At 33.8% G+C, this 15889-nt stretch overlaps 1 protein-coding gene across 16 annotated transcripts in view; it reads left to right on the plus strand.

The window, feature by feature from the left end:
* Positions 1 to 15889, plus strand: part of ADGRL3 (adhesion G protein-coupled receptor L3) — a 936136-nt gene that overhangs the window by 333990 nt on the left and 586257 nt on the right. The window lies entirely within an intron of this gene.

The raw sequence follows: 15889 nt of genomic DNA on the forward strand, positions 1-15889 counted from the left end.
GACAGTGAAGTGAAAAAGATATGTATGTTTTTGAATGTATGTCTTTTTTTTTAAGCACTAGAGACTTTCAATATTTCTGAGAAAGATGGTGACCAGAGAGCCTCAGCTTGATTCACCTTTGTGCCTTAGATACTTGTGTAATGCCTGAAGCAAAGCAAATGCAGGACAAGGGGATGGTCGACGAATGAAAGCAGCTTTTCCTTCTCCCTTCATTAGAGGCAGGGCTGTGTGCCTAAGAACAGGCACTAGATTGAGATTGCTTGGACTGAATTAGTTTGGTGACACGTATTTGAGCAAGTTCCTTAAAGGTTTTGTGGCTCAGCTTTTCCATTAGTAAAATGGGTATAATTCCAGACTGAACAAGAGATAAATGAAGAAAAACAAAGACAAACCAAAAACATTTATATTGTTTATAATAGGGCATAAGACCTTGATATGTGATTAATTTTATTATTAAATACTTTTATTTAGGAAAAATATTTAGAGTCATTTTCTCTTTGACCTAACCAACTCTTAACTTTTCTTTTATCTGAAACTTTAATCATTTGCTTAATTCTACTACATACTAGTGAAGCAGAAATTTATTCACCTTCTATTAGATGCCAAGCTTTGTGCTAGTTGATGCAAATGTAGAAATGAATGAAATATGACCATGTATTTTTGGCCTGTTCTCTAGGAAGAGACACATATACGTGAACAAATGAGAATAGTAAAATATTCTTGACTTTGTGATACAATTGTGAATAGAAATTTTTATGAAATTGTCAGAAAAAAATTTACAGGGAAAGAGATTTGTAAATATTATAGAAGTAAGATTTACTTTGTAATCGACAAGATTAATGAATGTATTATTAATACTGATGATTACGGAGCTATTGCTGAATCTTTAATTTTACAATAGAGCAAGCAGAAAATTTTGCAAGGCTCAAGTTCTAGTGTACAATAAGAATGTTAGGATTCTGATGTACAATAAGAAGTTAGGATTCTGATGTACAATACGAATGTGGTACAAATCCCTCTGAAATATTAACAATGTAATCTTGACATTTAGGTACAACTGTCTTATATGAATAACATTTAACTAAAGGAAAGAAAATAATTTGAAGATCCTATTTTATCTTTTGTGAATCACAGTGAAAGCAATTAATTTGAGTCTTTTCTATGGGAGGCTTTGTTTTTCCATCAGATCAGAGATCAGATCAGTTGTTCAGTCATGTCAGACTCTTTGCGACCCCATGAATTGCAGCACGCCAGGCCTCCCTGTCCATCACCAACTCCCAGAGTTCACTCAAACTCATGTCCATCAAGTCAGTAATGCCATCCAGCCATCTCATCCTCTGTCGTCCCCTTCTCCTCTTGCCCCCTATCCCTCCCAGCATCAGAGTCTTTTCCAACGAGTCAATTCTTCGCATGAGGTGGCCAAAGTACTAGAATTTCAGCTTTAGTGTCATTCCTTCCAAAGAAATCCCAGGGCTGATCTCCTTCAGAATGGACTGGTTGGATCTCCTTGCAGTCCAAGGGACTCTCAAGAGTCTTCTCCAACACCACAGTTCAAAAGCATCAATTCTTCGGTGCTCAGCTTTCTTCACAGTCCAACTCTCACATCCATACATGACCACAGGAAAAACCATAGCCTTGACTAGACCAACCTTTGTGGCAAAGTAATGTCTCTGCTTTTGAATATGGTGTCTAGGTTGGTCATAACTTGCCTTCCAAGGAATAAGCGTACTTTAATTTCATGGCTGCAGTCGCCATCTGCAGTGATTTTGGAGCCCAGAAAAATAAAGTCTGACACTGTTTCCGCTGTTTCCCTATCTATTTCCCATGAAGTGATGGGACCAGTTGCCATAATCTTCGTTTCTGAATGTTGAGCTTTAAGCCAACTTTTTCACTCTCCACTTTTACTTTCATCAAGAGGCTTTTTAGTTCCTCTTCACTTTCTGCCATAAGGATGGTGTCATCTGCATATCTGAGGTTATTGATATTTCTCCCGGCAATCTTCATTCCACCTTGTGCTTCTTCCATCCCAGCGTTTCTCATGATGTACTCTGCGTATAAGTTAAATAAGCAGGGTGACAATATACAGCCTTGACGAACTCCTTTTCCTATTTGGAACCAGTCTGTTATTCCATGTCCAGTTCTGGTGCTTCCTGGCCTGCATACAGATTTCTCAAGAGGCAGGTCAGGTGATCTGGTATTCCCATCTCTTTCAGAATTTTCCACAGTGATCCACGCAGTCAAAGGCTTTGGCATAGTCAATAAAGCAGAAATAGATGTTCTTCTGGAACTCCCTTGCTTTTTCCATGATCCAGCGGATGTTGGCAATTTGATCTCTGGTTCCTCTGCCTTTTCTAAAACCAGCTTGAACATCAGGAAGTTCATGGTTCACATATTGCTGAAGCCTGGCTTAGAGAATTTTGAGCATTACTTTACTAGCGTGTGAGATGAGTGCAATTGTGCAGTAGTTTGAGCCTTCTTTGGCATTGCCTTTCTTTGCGATTGGGATGAAAACTGACCTTTTCCAGTCCTGTGGCCACTGCTGAGTTTTCCAAATTTGCTGGCATATTGAGTGCAGCACTTCCACAGCATCATGTTTCAGGATTTGGAATAGCTCAACTGGAATTCTATCACCTCCACTAGCTTTGTTCGTAGTGATGCTTTCTAAGGCCCACTTGACTTCACATTCCAGGATGTCTGGCTCCTGGTCAGTGATCACACCATCGTGATTATCTGGGTCATGAAGATCTTTTTTGTACAGTTCTAAAAGTTAAGGACACGTAACAACAACAACAACAACAACAAAATCAGTGAGTGTTACGGTAAATAGTACTTTTGTGACACAGAGATGGCTTATTTACATTATTTTTTTTACCACAAAGGTTTTATAGAATATTATTAGTTGCTAAATTCATAGGAAACAACGTTATATCATTGAACTTAAATGCTGATAATTTTTTTTTAAGGGAGAACCTGTAACAAGAAGGTAGAGTGAGAACATTTCAAATAATAAACAAAAAATGAGAAAAGTCCTCATTGTTTTATTTTTACAGTTTTTCACCCTAAATAGTAATGAGTATATTAACTTCATCAATTCCGTAATAGATTTTATTAACAGGAAAAGAACTGCCTATCTCAAAGCTATAGCAATAAGGAATTACCTGCTGTTTAGTATCTAAAGCATAAATGTATTTCACTTGAGTGCTATTATACTTCATCTATTTATCCAAATGTAGTGTATCTCCTCCAAAGATAAATCTATTTTTCCCTGCAGGACTTTGTTGCTGATTAAATTAATATAAATTGCTGTCCAACTCTCATTAAGTCACTGTTGTCCAATTGTACAAAGTTACATTTTACTTGAAATGATTATTTTCTCTCTAAAGAACGTGTGTGCTTAAAAACAATCCAACTATTTTAGGCTAATCTAACAAACTATTTTAGAATGCGATGGAAAATGTAAAATAAGTATCTTCTCACTGTGCTCTAATTGAACATTCTGAAGAGAATTTTCACAAGCTGGGGCATTTTCTTGTGCTTCTTTTTTTTTTACTATTGATTTGTTCTATAGCAGTATCTATTGCATGTCACATGTCAAAGGGTCCCTTGATTCTCTGTGTAAAAGATAATGATATTTGAATCATGGAATTTTAAGCATTTTTTATCAGAACCTGAAGGAGATAAAATAAATTGGGATACTGTTAACAGCACTGCTGTATTACTTTAGCTAAGAGAAAAAGAATACGGTTCATTATGATTGAATTCAGGGCTCATTTCTAAAAGTGACATAGATTTATAGTTTCTTTTCTGTCCGTCCTGCTTGGTCCCCATGGTACTAGATCTTTTTTGAAGTATGTAAGAAAGAGTTAGTGCTAATGGCAAGATTTTTTTCTATAAAGTTGTATTTTAAAGTTAGATTTGGGAAATGTTAGCAAAACGACTCTGATTTTTTGAAACTGATGAATTATGACTACCAAATATAGGTTTTGATTAATATTCATAAGGCAGATCTTACATTTTCTTTGTTTTTTCAAAATACTTGCCAAGATCTTATGTTAACTGCTGCAACCATAGAGATTCCTTAGAAACCTTGATAATATTTCAGGGATTTAAACTTCAGTTCAAGAATATTAAATCAGGGGTAAATGAAGCTTCTAAATTCTATTACCTCAGTAGATTTACAGACCATGTGTGTTTAGTGAAATCTATAGACATCATCCTATTCATATTGAAGCAAATATGTAGACTGTATAATGATGAAAAAAATAATGACAGCTTTTAATTTCAAAAAGCACATGATGTTACACAAGAATTTTAGTTAAGAATTTAGACTTTACTCTTACAAGATTAAATGGCTTTTCAGAAAAATCTGGCAGCATCACAATCAGTCTTGGCCCAGGGGCATTTTGTGGGTTGTGTTCAGTTTGGGTCATAAGGTTCCCAATATTTATCATTGTATTTATACATCAGATTTTCTGTTGTGCAATAGCTACTCTTCTATCTTCTGGTGAATTCCTTTCTATATTAAGTATTTGAAAACCTTCATTAACATAATCAAGTATTCAACAAATATCCTTGCATATCAGTACTTTTTAAGAGTGAGTATTTCTTCTCGGGAATTTCAGTCCCACCTCCTACTTCCCATTTTATTTATTTATTAAGCAAGAACTTGAACTCAGCTCATGCAAAAAATACTGATGACATATACAGAAATAAATGAAAAGATAATGCACTAAATCTTTGTAGTTTGGAAAAGAAATGTATTGTAATATGTCTGATACCTAATTTTAAAAATCTTTTATAGCTTTTCAATAATTTTTTGTTCAATTTATCCAGTTTCAACTACAGTGTAGGTCTCCATGTATGTGCAGGCTTGACTCTTGCAATCCCACGGACTCTAACCTGCCAGGCTCTTCTATCCATGGTGTTTCCCAGGCATGATTACTGGAGTGGGTTCCTTCTCCAGGGGATCTTCTCCTACATTGGCAGGCAGATTTGTTTTACCAAGAGATACTTGGGAACCCCATAAAAATAGTATAAAATCAACAAAGTCAACTGAATTAGAAACATTAATGAAATTCCTCATTATTATGTTAGAGTATTCATGGTCAGAATTTTTATCTGGTAATATGGTCAAGCTTTGGCTTGGTGGCCATTTATGTTTTGTTATTAATAAGCTGCAATAACATTTACTTTATTTAAAGAGGTAATGATCCATATCAATAATTATCAAAAAGAGTTGAACCAAAAAAGCCTGAAACTTTTTTTTTTCTTTGTAAAATCATTAATGTTACAAGAACAATTTAATTCTCTGAACAAAACTACTTGGTACAAAAATGTGTGGAATCAAGAATTTGAACTATACCCTTTAGCTCCTTGGCTTCCCTGATAGCTCAATTGGTAAAGAAGCCTTCTGCAAAGCAGGAGACCTGAGTTGGATTCCTGGGTTGGGAAGATCCCCTGGAGAAGGGAAAGGCTACCCACTCCAGCATTTTGGCCTGGAGAATTCCATAGACTGTATAGTACATGGGGATGCAAAGAGTCTTGGACAAGACTGAGCAACTTTCACTCTCACTTTAGCTCCTTGTAAACAGAAATCTATTCTTACTGTATTTATATTTTCTTTGTAAATGTGTTTCAATACTAGGAAGCATGTATAGGGGAAGGATGCAGAGAGCTTAGGGAAGTTTATAACATTATCTCCTTCTCACTTGGCTTAGGGGATTTAAAAGTTTGTGCATACATACCGCTGTATATAAAATAAACAACAAGGATCTACTGTATTGCACAGGGACCTATATTCAGTATCTGGTTAATAACTTATCATGGGAAAGAATTTGAAAAAGAATAGATAGATGTGGGGGAGTGGGGATTGGGGTGTGTTTGTGTGTGTGTGTATAAAATTGAGTCACTTTGCTGTTTACCTTAAACTAATACAGCATTTTAAATACACTATACTTCAGTTAACAATTATTTTGAAATATATTTTGTGTTTGAGTTACTACTTTCTATCTTAGTCTTATAGTTCCTCTTTATCTTTATTAATTTAAAAACTATATTTTGGCATACAATGTATAAGAGCTCATTGACTTTTAATGTTTAATTCATTTCATTTCTCCTCTTTAAAAAAGGCTTGAAGAAGATGATTGCAAGAGTTTTCCTTTGTTCTGACACATCAAAATTACCCAAATATGGAGTTTGCACTTTTTACATATATAAAATAATTTCTAGTTAATTTCTCCATAGAGTATCTTAAGTGTCATATGTTTCATTTTTATTTCCTTATAAATTTTCTTTGCGAATAGAGCATAGAATAATAATTACTTCACTTGCAATGTGATCTCCCAAAACCAATAAATTGTTGATCCTTATCAGAGTAATTTTTATAGGTGTCTAGGATTAACACTATGCTAAAAGGATTAATGCTATATTTCTTTCCAGATAATTTTGTGTCTTCTGATTAATTTTTAAGATACACACTCTCACACTGAGACATGTATTTGTATCAGAGGGTGATTCTGGTAATGGGGTTAGTGATCCTTTGCTTCCTTGGCTAGACCACTGTAAGTCAACAAAGCAAAAGATGAAGAAAAAAAGAAGGAAACTTAGTGGGGTCATGTCTGAGAGGGGCTAATGGATGCTTTTGGTTTAATGATATCTGAAATGTATTTTTCAATGCTCCTTAGAATTCAAAGAAACTTTTCCATTAACTGTTTTAGTCCCAGGGAATACTGATGTTCTCCTCAATGCCATTGTTTCTGCTATGTATTTTCATTTCTGAATCTTTTATATTTAAGAAATCCATTGTGGGGCTATTTGACTCTTTTCTGTTTGAGATGAAGTGAATCATTTCTGTATCTTTGTCTTGGATTTGCATGGTGAAATTGTTTTACATTGGATGTTTACTGGCAATATTCAGCAAATTTTCCCTTAAGTACTAATTTGTAATAATACATCCATTTCCATCTAAGATTTTTAAAGGTGCCTGTGAGTACACATGTGTGTATGTCTTATGTTCAAATGAAATAATAATATTATTTCAGGTAATATTTCACTGATGTAGAAAATGTATAGATACACTGTAAAAAATGTTCTTTTCTTTCTATAGCATGGGTCACATAGGAAATATTCACTGTCTTTTCACTGTTTGATTGGTTGGTTAATATTTGTTGGTATACTTCAGCTGAACTGGTGAAGTGTTTCCTTTTTTTTTTTTTCTTAGTTATGGGCAGATTAACTCTATACAAGATTGTCAAATAGATGCCCCTTTGACATCTTGATTCCCAAATAATTTTTTTCTTTTTTGACACCAGGCTCCCAAATAGATTGAAATTTTTCTGTTAGAAGAAAGTTAATAAACCACAAATACCTTAGTATAAATCAACTACTCATGCTTTGTTGTTATTGTTGTTCAGTCACAGAACCTTTCGAGCTCTTTGTGACCCATGGGCTGCAGCATGCCAGGCTTTGCTGTCCTTCACTATTGCACTGAGTTTGATCAAACTCATATCCATTGAGTCAGTGATGCCATCCTACCATTTCATTCTCTGTCACCTGTTTCTCCTCCTACCCTCAATCTTTCCCAGCATCAGGGTCTTTTCCAGAGTAGACTCTTTGCATCAGGTGGCCAAAGTATAGGAGACTCAGCATCAGTCCTTCCAATGAATAGTCAAGGTTGATGTCCTTTCAGTTCAGTTGCAAAGTTATGGGTAACTCTTTGTGACCCCCCGGACTGTAACACACCAGGCTTCCCTGTCCATTACCAACTCCCGGAGCTTGCTCAAACTCATGTCCATCCAGTCAGTGATGCCATCCAGCCATCTCATCTTCTGTCTTCCCCTTCTCCTGCTTTCAATCTTTCCCAGCATCAGGGTTTTTTTTCCTAAGGAGTCAGTTCTGGGCATCAGGTGGCCGAAGTATTGGAGTTTCAGCTTCAGCAAGTGTCCTTCCAATGAATATTCAGGGCTGATTTCCTTTACGATTGACTGGTTTGATCTTGCAATCCAAGGGACTCTCAAGAGTCTTCTCCAGCACCACAGTTCAAAACTATCAATTCTAAAGTACTGAACCTTCGTTATGATCTAACTCTCACATCAGTACATGAGAACTGGAAAAATTAAAAAGCAACAACAACAAAACAACCATAGCTTTGACTGTATGGACTTTTGTTGGCAAAGTGTTGTCTCTGCTTTTTAATCACTGTCCTGGTTTGTCATAGCTTTCCTTCTACAGAGCAAAAGTCTTAAGTTCATGGCTGCATTCACCACCCACAGTGATTTTGGAGCTGAAGAAAATAAACTCTGTCACTGCTTTCACTCTTTCTCCTTTTATTTACCATGAAGTGATTGGACTGGATGCTATGATCTTAGTTTTTTCACTGTTGAGTTTTAAGTTAGCTTTTCCATTCTTCTCTTCACCCTCGTTAACAAGCTCTTTAGTTCCTCTTCACTTTCTGATATGAGAGTGATATCATCTGCATCTGAGGTTGTTAATATATCTCCCTACAATCTTGATTCCGGCTTGTGATTTATCCAGCCTGGCAATTTTGCATGATGTACTCTGCAAAGAAGATAAATAAGGAGGGTGACAATATACAGGCTTGTCATACTCCTTTCCCATTTTTGAACTAGATTGTTCTATTTCTGGTTCTAACTGTTGCTTCTTAACCAGCATACAGATTTCTCAGGAGACAGATAAGGTGATCTGGTGTTCCAATCTCTTTAAGAACTTTCCTTGTTCATTGTCATCCACACAAAGTCTTTAGAGTAGTCAATGAAGAAAAAGTAGATGTTTTTCTGGAACTCCCTTACTTTCTCCATAATCCAATGAATGTTGGAAATTTGATCTCTGGTTTGAGAGTGTATTTATCTGTGTGTTTTTTTTTTTTCCTGTTTTATTAGATAAAATTGACATAATGTTCAGTTGAACATTAAGTTGTACAGCATAATGATTTTATATATATATAAATTTCATATAAATATAAAAATTATTTATATATAAAACATATATATAAATGATTTATATATATGTTATGATACATATATATACTGCTACTGCTAAGTCACTTCAGTCATGTCCAACTCTGTGTGACCCCATAGATGGCAGCCCACCAGGTTCCCCCGTCCCTGAGATTCTCTAGGCAAGAACACTGGAGTGGGTTGCCATTTCCTTCTCCAATGCATGAAAATGAAAAGTGAAAGTGAAGTCACTCAGTCATGTCTGACCCTCAGCGACCCCAGAACTGCAGCTCTCCAGGCTCCTCCATCCATGGGATTTTCCAGGCAAGAGTACTGGAGTGGGTTGCCATTGCCTTCTCCAATATATCATATATATATATGTTTATATATATATATATATATATATATATATATATATATAAATAAAATATAATGATTGCCACAATAAATTTAGTGAACATCTATTGCCTCATACTGGTATAATAATTAAAACGATTCTTTTTTTTTTTGCAATGAGAACTCTTAGGATTTACTCTGTTGATAATTTTCATAGATAAATACAACAGAGTTAATTATATTGATTGTGCATTATATCTCTAGTATTCATTTATCTTATAACTGGAACTTTGTGTCTTTTGACTACCTTTGTTCCTATACAAAGATACTAAATTGTTATTGACTATGTTACCCCTCTGTACATTTCATCCTTCTAACTCATTTATTTTGTAATTAGAAGGATCAGATACTAAACTATACATTTTCATTAAAGGTAATAAATAAGACTTAACATAAAGAAAAAAAGAAAGAAGAGACCCTTTTCAAAAGGCCATTATTTTATTTGACTAAATAATCTTGTTGCTTTACAAAGAAAAATAATTATCTGCCTTTTAAGAGGTTTAGGAAAGAAAAATAAGGGCTATAAGCTTTGTTTTTAAACTGTGTTATGTTTCATGAATAACATTAAAAATTATTGCAATGGTAAATATTCCTAAAAGCAAGACTATGTTTCTTTGGAAATTCAAGTTTCTGAGATACTCAGAGCATACCTTATTTTTTTTAATATCCTTGAAAGGTAAATCAATGTCTCCAAAACAAGAAGAAATAGTCTTTTGGGTGCTTTCAAGTATATCTTATTCAGTAGTCATAGATGTACTAGGAAATGAAAAAGCCAGAACATAGATAATTGTTGCTTCTAAAAAGTAAAGTTTTGTAATTATTCTAATTCACAAAATTTTAACTGCTCCAAAGTTAGTGCAAATATAGTTATTGTTTCAAAAAATATTTTTAACCTAAAGATGCCTCAGCAGTTTGCATGGTAGAAAATCATGTACTTTGGCTCTTTATCTGCCTTCACTATGAATTATATTAGAAGAATAGTTAAATAAAATGTTGGTTAAAAAGGTCCAGATATTACTGTGTATAGTAGTCTTCCAGCTTTGTTGTTTCTGATGGATTTTCCATCACAGTTGATCTGTGTTTCTTTACTATATTTCTAGCTAGAGCCAAGTGTTGAACAATTACGCTATATATCTTTTTTGTACAATTTGCCAATTTTGGTTATTTTAGAACCTAGGTGTTCCTGAATTGTCCTTGTGAATCATCACCATTCTGCAGAGAAAGGACTGAAGAAAGAAATGATTTATGTACTGAAGCATCAATGTGATTTTTAAACTACATAACTCAAAGATATTTTTACCAAAGACAGGGAGAAAAGCTTTTTCTAGGGGATCAAAACTGCAGTATCTTTAAATAAATAGAAGCCATTAAGCCATTTTAGAAATATTAATTATTAAGAAAGTCAAATTTTATGAAGAAAGTTTTTTACAGGCAATATCTTAAATAGTACTCTTTGTCCCAATAATTTTAGGCAGCTACTTTTGTACTGCTCGTTTCCAAGTTTTGTTTCCTTATGCTTTTTCAATTGCATAGTTTCTAGAATGGATTACTTTTAGCCTAAACTCAGTTAAATATAACTTAGAAGTACTTCTATAGCATCCTCTTATCTAATGGGAAATAAAAAAACAGTTACTGTATATAAAAGAGTATCTTGCTCAAATTTCATTTGATTTCATTGATGTGTGTAGATTTTGAACACTTTGAAAAGTATAGACAACCAGAGGATGGAGTGTAAAGACTTCTAGGTGAGATGTGTATGGTTTGTGTGGCTTGGTCTTCATTCATTTTCACAGGTCTTAATGGGACTATTTTTTTCCACAACAACAAGAACAACTTGGTTATTCTTCCCACTAAACAAGACTCTCTTTTTTTCCTTTGTTTTTACCAGTTGTCTTAATTAAATCACCATATTTGATTGATTTAATTATCTTTCTACATCAGAAAATGTGTGCTGTTATTTGTGTAGACATCTTTAGGAGTCATTCAGTTTAATTTTTTAAATGAAAAGTCTTGACATTATTATAATTTAAGATGACACTTATTTTTATCATTATAAAATATTCCAGATATATAGAAAGTACACTGAGAGTTAGAAATTGACTATTTGAATGATAAGTTTCCAGTACTCTTGCCTGGAAAATCCCATGGACTGAAAAGCCTGGTAGGCTTGGGGTCCCAAAGAGTCGGACAGGATTGAGCGACTTCACTTTCACTTTGTTTTATCTATTCATATGCATTCTGTTTTATTAGGTTACTAAAATAATAATATTTATTGAATAAAATGAATATGATAAAATATATGTTATCATTGTGTTAATATTATATATTTATATAAATTGTTACATATATATGAATCAATAAATTAGTATATTAATGACTAAGTATAATAAGTTCTGTTATAAAATTCTTTAATTATGGGAATCTTAACAGAACCTGACTTACTGACTTACTTTTTTTTTGTTTGTCTAAATACATCCTTTATTATTCTATAGTTAAGGACATTACTGAAACCTGTTTAGGGTTTCCTTTTCTGTTGAGGTACTGCCACTAGGAAATTTTCAATTTCTTTCTTTTCCTTGACATTTTCTTTCCCAGGCTGTTGGTTACTGATTCCCAGATGTAATTGCTTTTTAGATTTTTCCCATGTTGCTCAGGTCAGCTTCTATAGTGATAGGGCTAGAAATATGATGAATGGAACATAAAGATGATTTCATTCTTGTTTTGTTTAATTCCTGTTGACCGTTTTGCCTACTAGTTAAACCCTGGAAGTTGAGGAAATGTTGCTGATATGAAAATACATTTCTTTACCCTAAGCAGCAATACCCATAGCTCCATCATATACTTGTTTTATAATTCCTGAAGAATAGATGTTATAATGATTATTATTTCTACTAAATTATACATATTTTATTATAAAGATTAAATAGAGTTTAGATATAATTTTCTTCCCCATGAAGAATATACTTTGAGGTACAAGCAGCTGTCTTAAAAGTTGAGTTTTGTAAAATGACTGTTTCATAATTTGGTAGCTACCTGTAAATGCTATACCATCAAAATATTAATATAAAAATGTATTGATGCATTCAAATTTTTAATCTGTGTTTTGGTGTTGTATTAAACCAGACTATGGTAGCTATTGATTTTAAAACCATTAAGTGTATATTTAAATAAACTCTCAGTCATATTAAAGTTACAGCATAAATATTGCATCATATGCTACAACCTTAGAAACTCTCCCTTAGCATTAATGGTCCCTGACTCCCTTTGGGTATTTCAGGAATTGATACTCCATAATGGGCCATTAAGGAAGATGTTTAATTTGAGACCTATCCAGGTGCACCCTACTGAGATGAGATAATTTCAAAACCTCTGATTTTCCTCCTGCCTAGTTACTACTGATACACTAACTGCAAGGAATGAAACATAGCAAAGTTATCTGTATGACTCTTAAAGGGCACTACATTTCTTTCATAATCTCAAGAACAAGGCATGTAGAATATATAGATATCCTTATGTTAGGAGGTTCTAAAGGAATTATTTTTAGACCTTATCTGTTACACATTTTTTTTAATCCACTATTGTATAGTAATCTCTTTATTATCAATACTTGTTTAAACGTCTTTTGAAAAGATACATACTGATCTTTTTCTTTTTAATGTGAATATCAAGGGTTTAAAGTCAAACTGTTTATATGAAAGAGATGAATGGGACTGACTAGTCATGATAACTAAACCCCAGTGAAACTCTGATATAAGCATCTAGCTCATAACGAGATTTAGCTCCCCCTGCATTCCACTTGGTTTTGGAAAGTCTTCAAAGAAACTGTAAGTAGATGTGTAGTTTTTTTTTTTTTTTTTTTTTCTTGTGTGCCTGAAGGAATTGGAATAGAATGATAGAATGAATTTGATATTACTACCTCAGTTCTGTAGCTTTCCTATTCTAGAATTTACTTTTAATTAAGTCAGTTATTTAGTAACTGTCATTGTTTTCAGAGAAGTAGTGTTAAGATTCCCCACCCTCCCCATTCAGCCTTCTAAACTCATTCTACAGCTTGATATGAGTCTAGCATCTAAGTTGACTTTTAAAGTTTATTGTTCCCAGCTATGCAAATAGCTTTTTACCATTGTCAACTGTATTACTATCTGCATTGGTATGATATTTTTAAATTTTGCTAGAGAAAACATAATCATGTTTTCTATTTCTCCAGCAAACCCTGGTACTTAATTTGTAACTAAAACTTACGCTAGATAGAATATATTATCATGATTGTCAATTATGAAGTACCCAGGTGATTTCAGTTATAAAATTGTCAAAAAGAAAGCAACATAAGACAGTACTAATCTATCCCAATCATGGAGTCAGGGCAGAAAATAAAAATCCAATAAATATTAGAAATGTTTGAGGTTCGTGACCTAATCACCTCTCAAAGCCCTCACCTACAAATTCCATCACATTGGTATTTGTATTCAACATATAACTCCTTGGGGAAGGGGGACAAACATGCAGTTTATAGTATGTAGGTTGTAGAGTCAGTAGTCAATGGGAGTGATGAGAGAGAGTAGGATCTTAAGAATGAAAGTACACACCATGTATCTAGACTGCTGCTGCTGCTAAGTCGCTTCAGTCGTGTCCGACTCTGTGCGACCCCATAGACGGCAGCCCACGAGGCTCCCCCGTCCTTGGGATTCTCTAGGCAAGAACACTGGAGTGGGTTGCCATTTCCTTCTCCAATGCATGAAAGTAAAAAGTGAAAGTGAAGTCGCTCAGTCATGTCCAACTCTTAGCGACCCCATGGACTGCAGCCTACCAGGCTCCTCTGTCCATGGGATTTTCCAGGCAAGAGTACTGGAGTGGGGTGCCATTGCCTTCTTTATTCAGGTGCAAATCTGAGCATTTATTTTTAGCTTTGTGACCTCAGCAAACTCTTTAACCTCTTGGTCTTGCAATTTCCTCATTTGCCAGTTAGGAATAGCAATAGCCCCTTTATTTGAAGTTGTTACAGAATTAATATTAATGTTTATTTTTAAAATAAATTAAGGGTATTAAAACAGTACCTGATAGTAAGGAATCAGTAAATGTTCATTGTTATTATGAGGAGGACTATTATTTTGCCTCATGCTCTAGATTTTGGAATAGATTCACCTTCTCCTGTCAGAAGTAGAATTACTTACTTTGAAATAGAAACCCGATGAATCTGCATGTGTTAAATATAGCTTGCTTGCCTTTGTTAATTTCTACTTCCCTTGGAAATAGAAACCAGTCCTTGAATATTATCATAAATGACATTATAAAACAGTTGTTGATTTTTTGAATATCCTTTTAAATAATGGCTGTGTTCATCAGGCTTATTTTTAACAGCTAATATTGATGATAAAAGTTTGAGATTCTATTGATGACAAAAGTTTTCATTTGTAGAGACCATAGTATCTATTTTACAAATCATCTACATGAAAAGAGTGTGAGATCTGGTTTTCAGTTTTCCTTATCTCATTTCAAATAGCATTATTTCTCAAACTGGTTGCATTAATGCTATTATTTATACTTAGGTTAATTTCAAACTCACTGATTTTATTTCCTATTGAACATATCAATGGAGGCAAATATCTTATCCAAAGCCTATTGGAAATAACCAGATGCTTTGTAGAATCTCAGGGAAAAGGTTAATTCAAGGACACTTTGCAAGGAAATGATCCTTAGTAAAACATCAATCTATTTCATGGTTAAATGATATGCTGCCCTAAAGCTAAAAATAGCATTGCTCATTAAATCCAAATTTGTTCCCAAACATTAATAGACACTTGTTAGATCATAACATCATCTGAAAGACAATTAGATGGGACTTTTACTCTAGAGGACTTTCTTATAAAAGTTACCTTTCTGGATTACCTGTTTTCTTACATAATATCAAATTATGTTTGAAATATAATTATAAGGCAATATGTGTTTTACTTAAGCAGTAGAAAATACTTTGTTAGGATTTCAGACAATGGGTAGAGACTTAGCATTTCATTGTTTGAAAAGTGTGGTGGGTAAATTAAAAAAATTAATTGAATACAAATGGATCTTTTTTCTTATCACTTTGTAGTTTGTGGGACAATAGTAGGGAAGGAATGAGGAAAGAATGAAGACTTCAGGAAAGTTATAGTGAAAATGTAGTTTTACTTTTGGACTATTCTAACTCTAATGTTTTTTTCCTGTATCTTCTTAACTATCTTCTATTTTTTTCTTTTTATTTTTCATCCTGATTTATTCTTTTTCTTTCCACCCTTACAAAATATATAACTTTGATATTCTGTAATATGAGAAATTGTTGTCTTGACTTTCTTCAAGTAATCTATACTTTAAATCACAGTCCTACACTTGGAGGTGACTGTGAACTCCCAAAGTTCATACTCCGGTAATATTGTTACTAATACCACTAGCCTAATTTTCTTTCCTCTCCATTTTCTTCTCGGTATGCCAGGACGAATTTAATCTTCTAAAAGTGTGGTGTTTACATTATACTTTCTGATTCTATCCCAGTTCTCACACAACCAATC

The sequence above is a fragment of the Bos taurus genome, chromosome 6, assembly GCF_002263795.3.
Source record: "Bos taurus isolate L1 Dominette 01449 registration number 42190680 breed Hereford chromosome 6, ARS-UCD2.0, whole genome shotgun sequence".
NCBI classification, from domain to species: Eukaryota; Metazoa; Chordata; class Mammalia; order Artiodactyla; family Bovidae; genus Bos; species Bos taurus.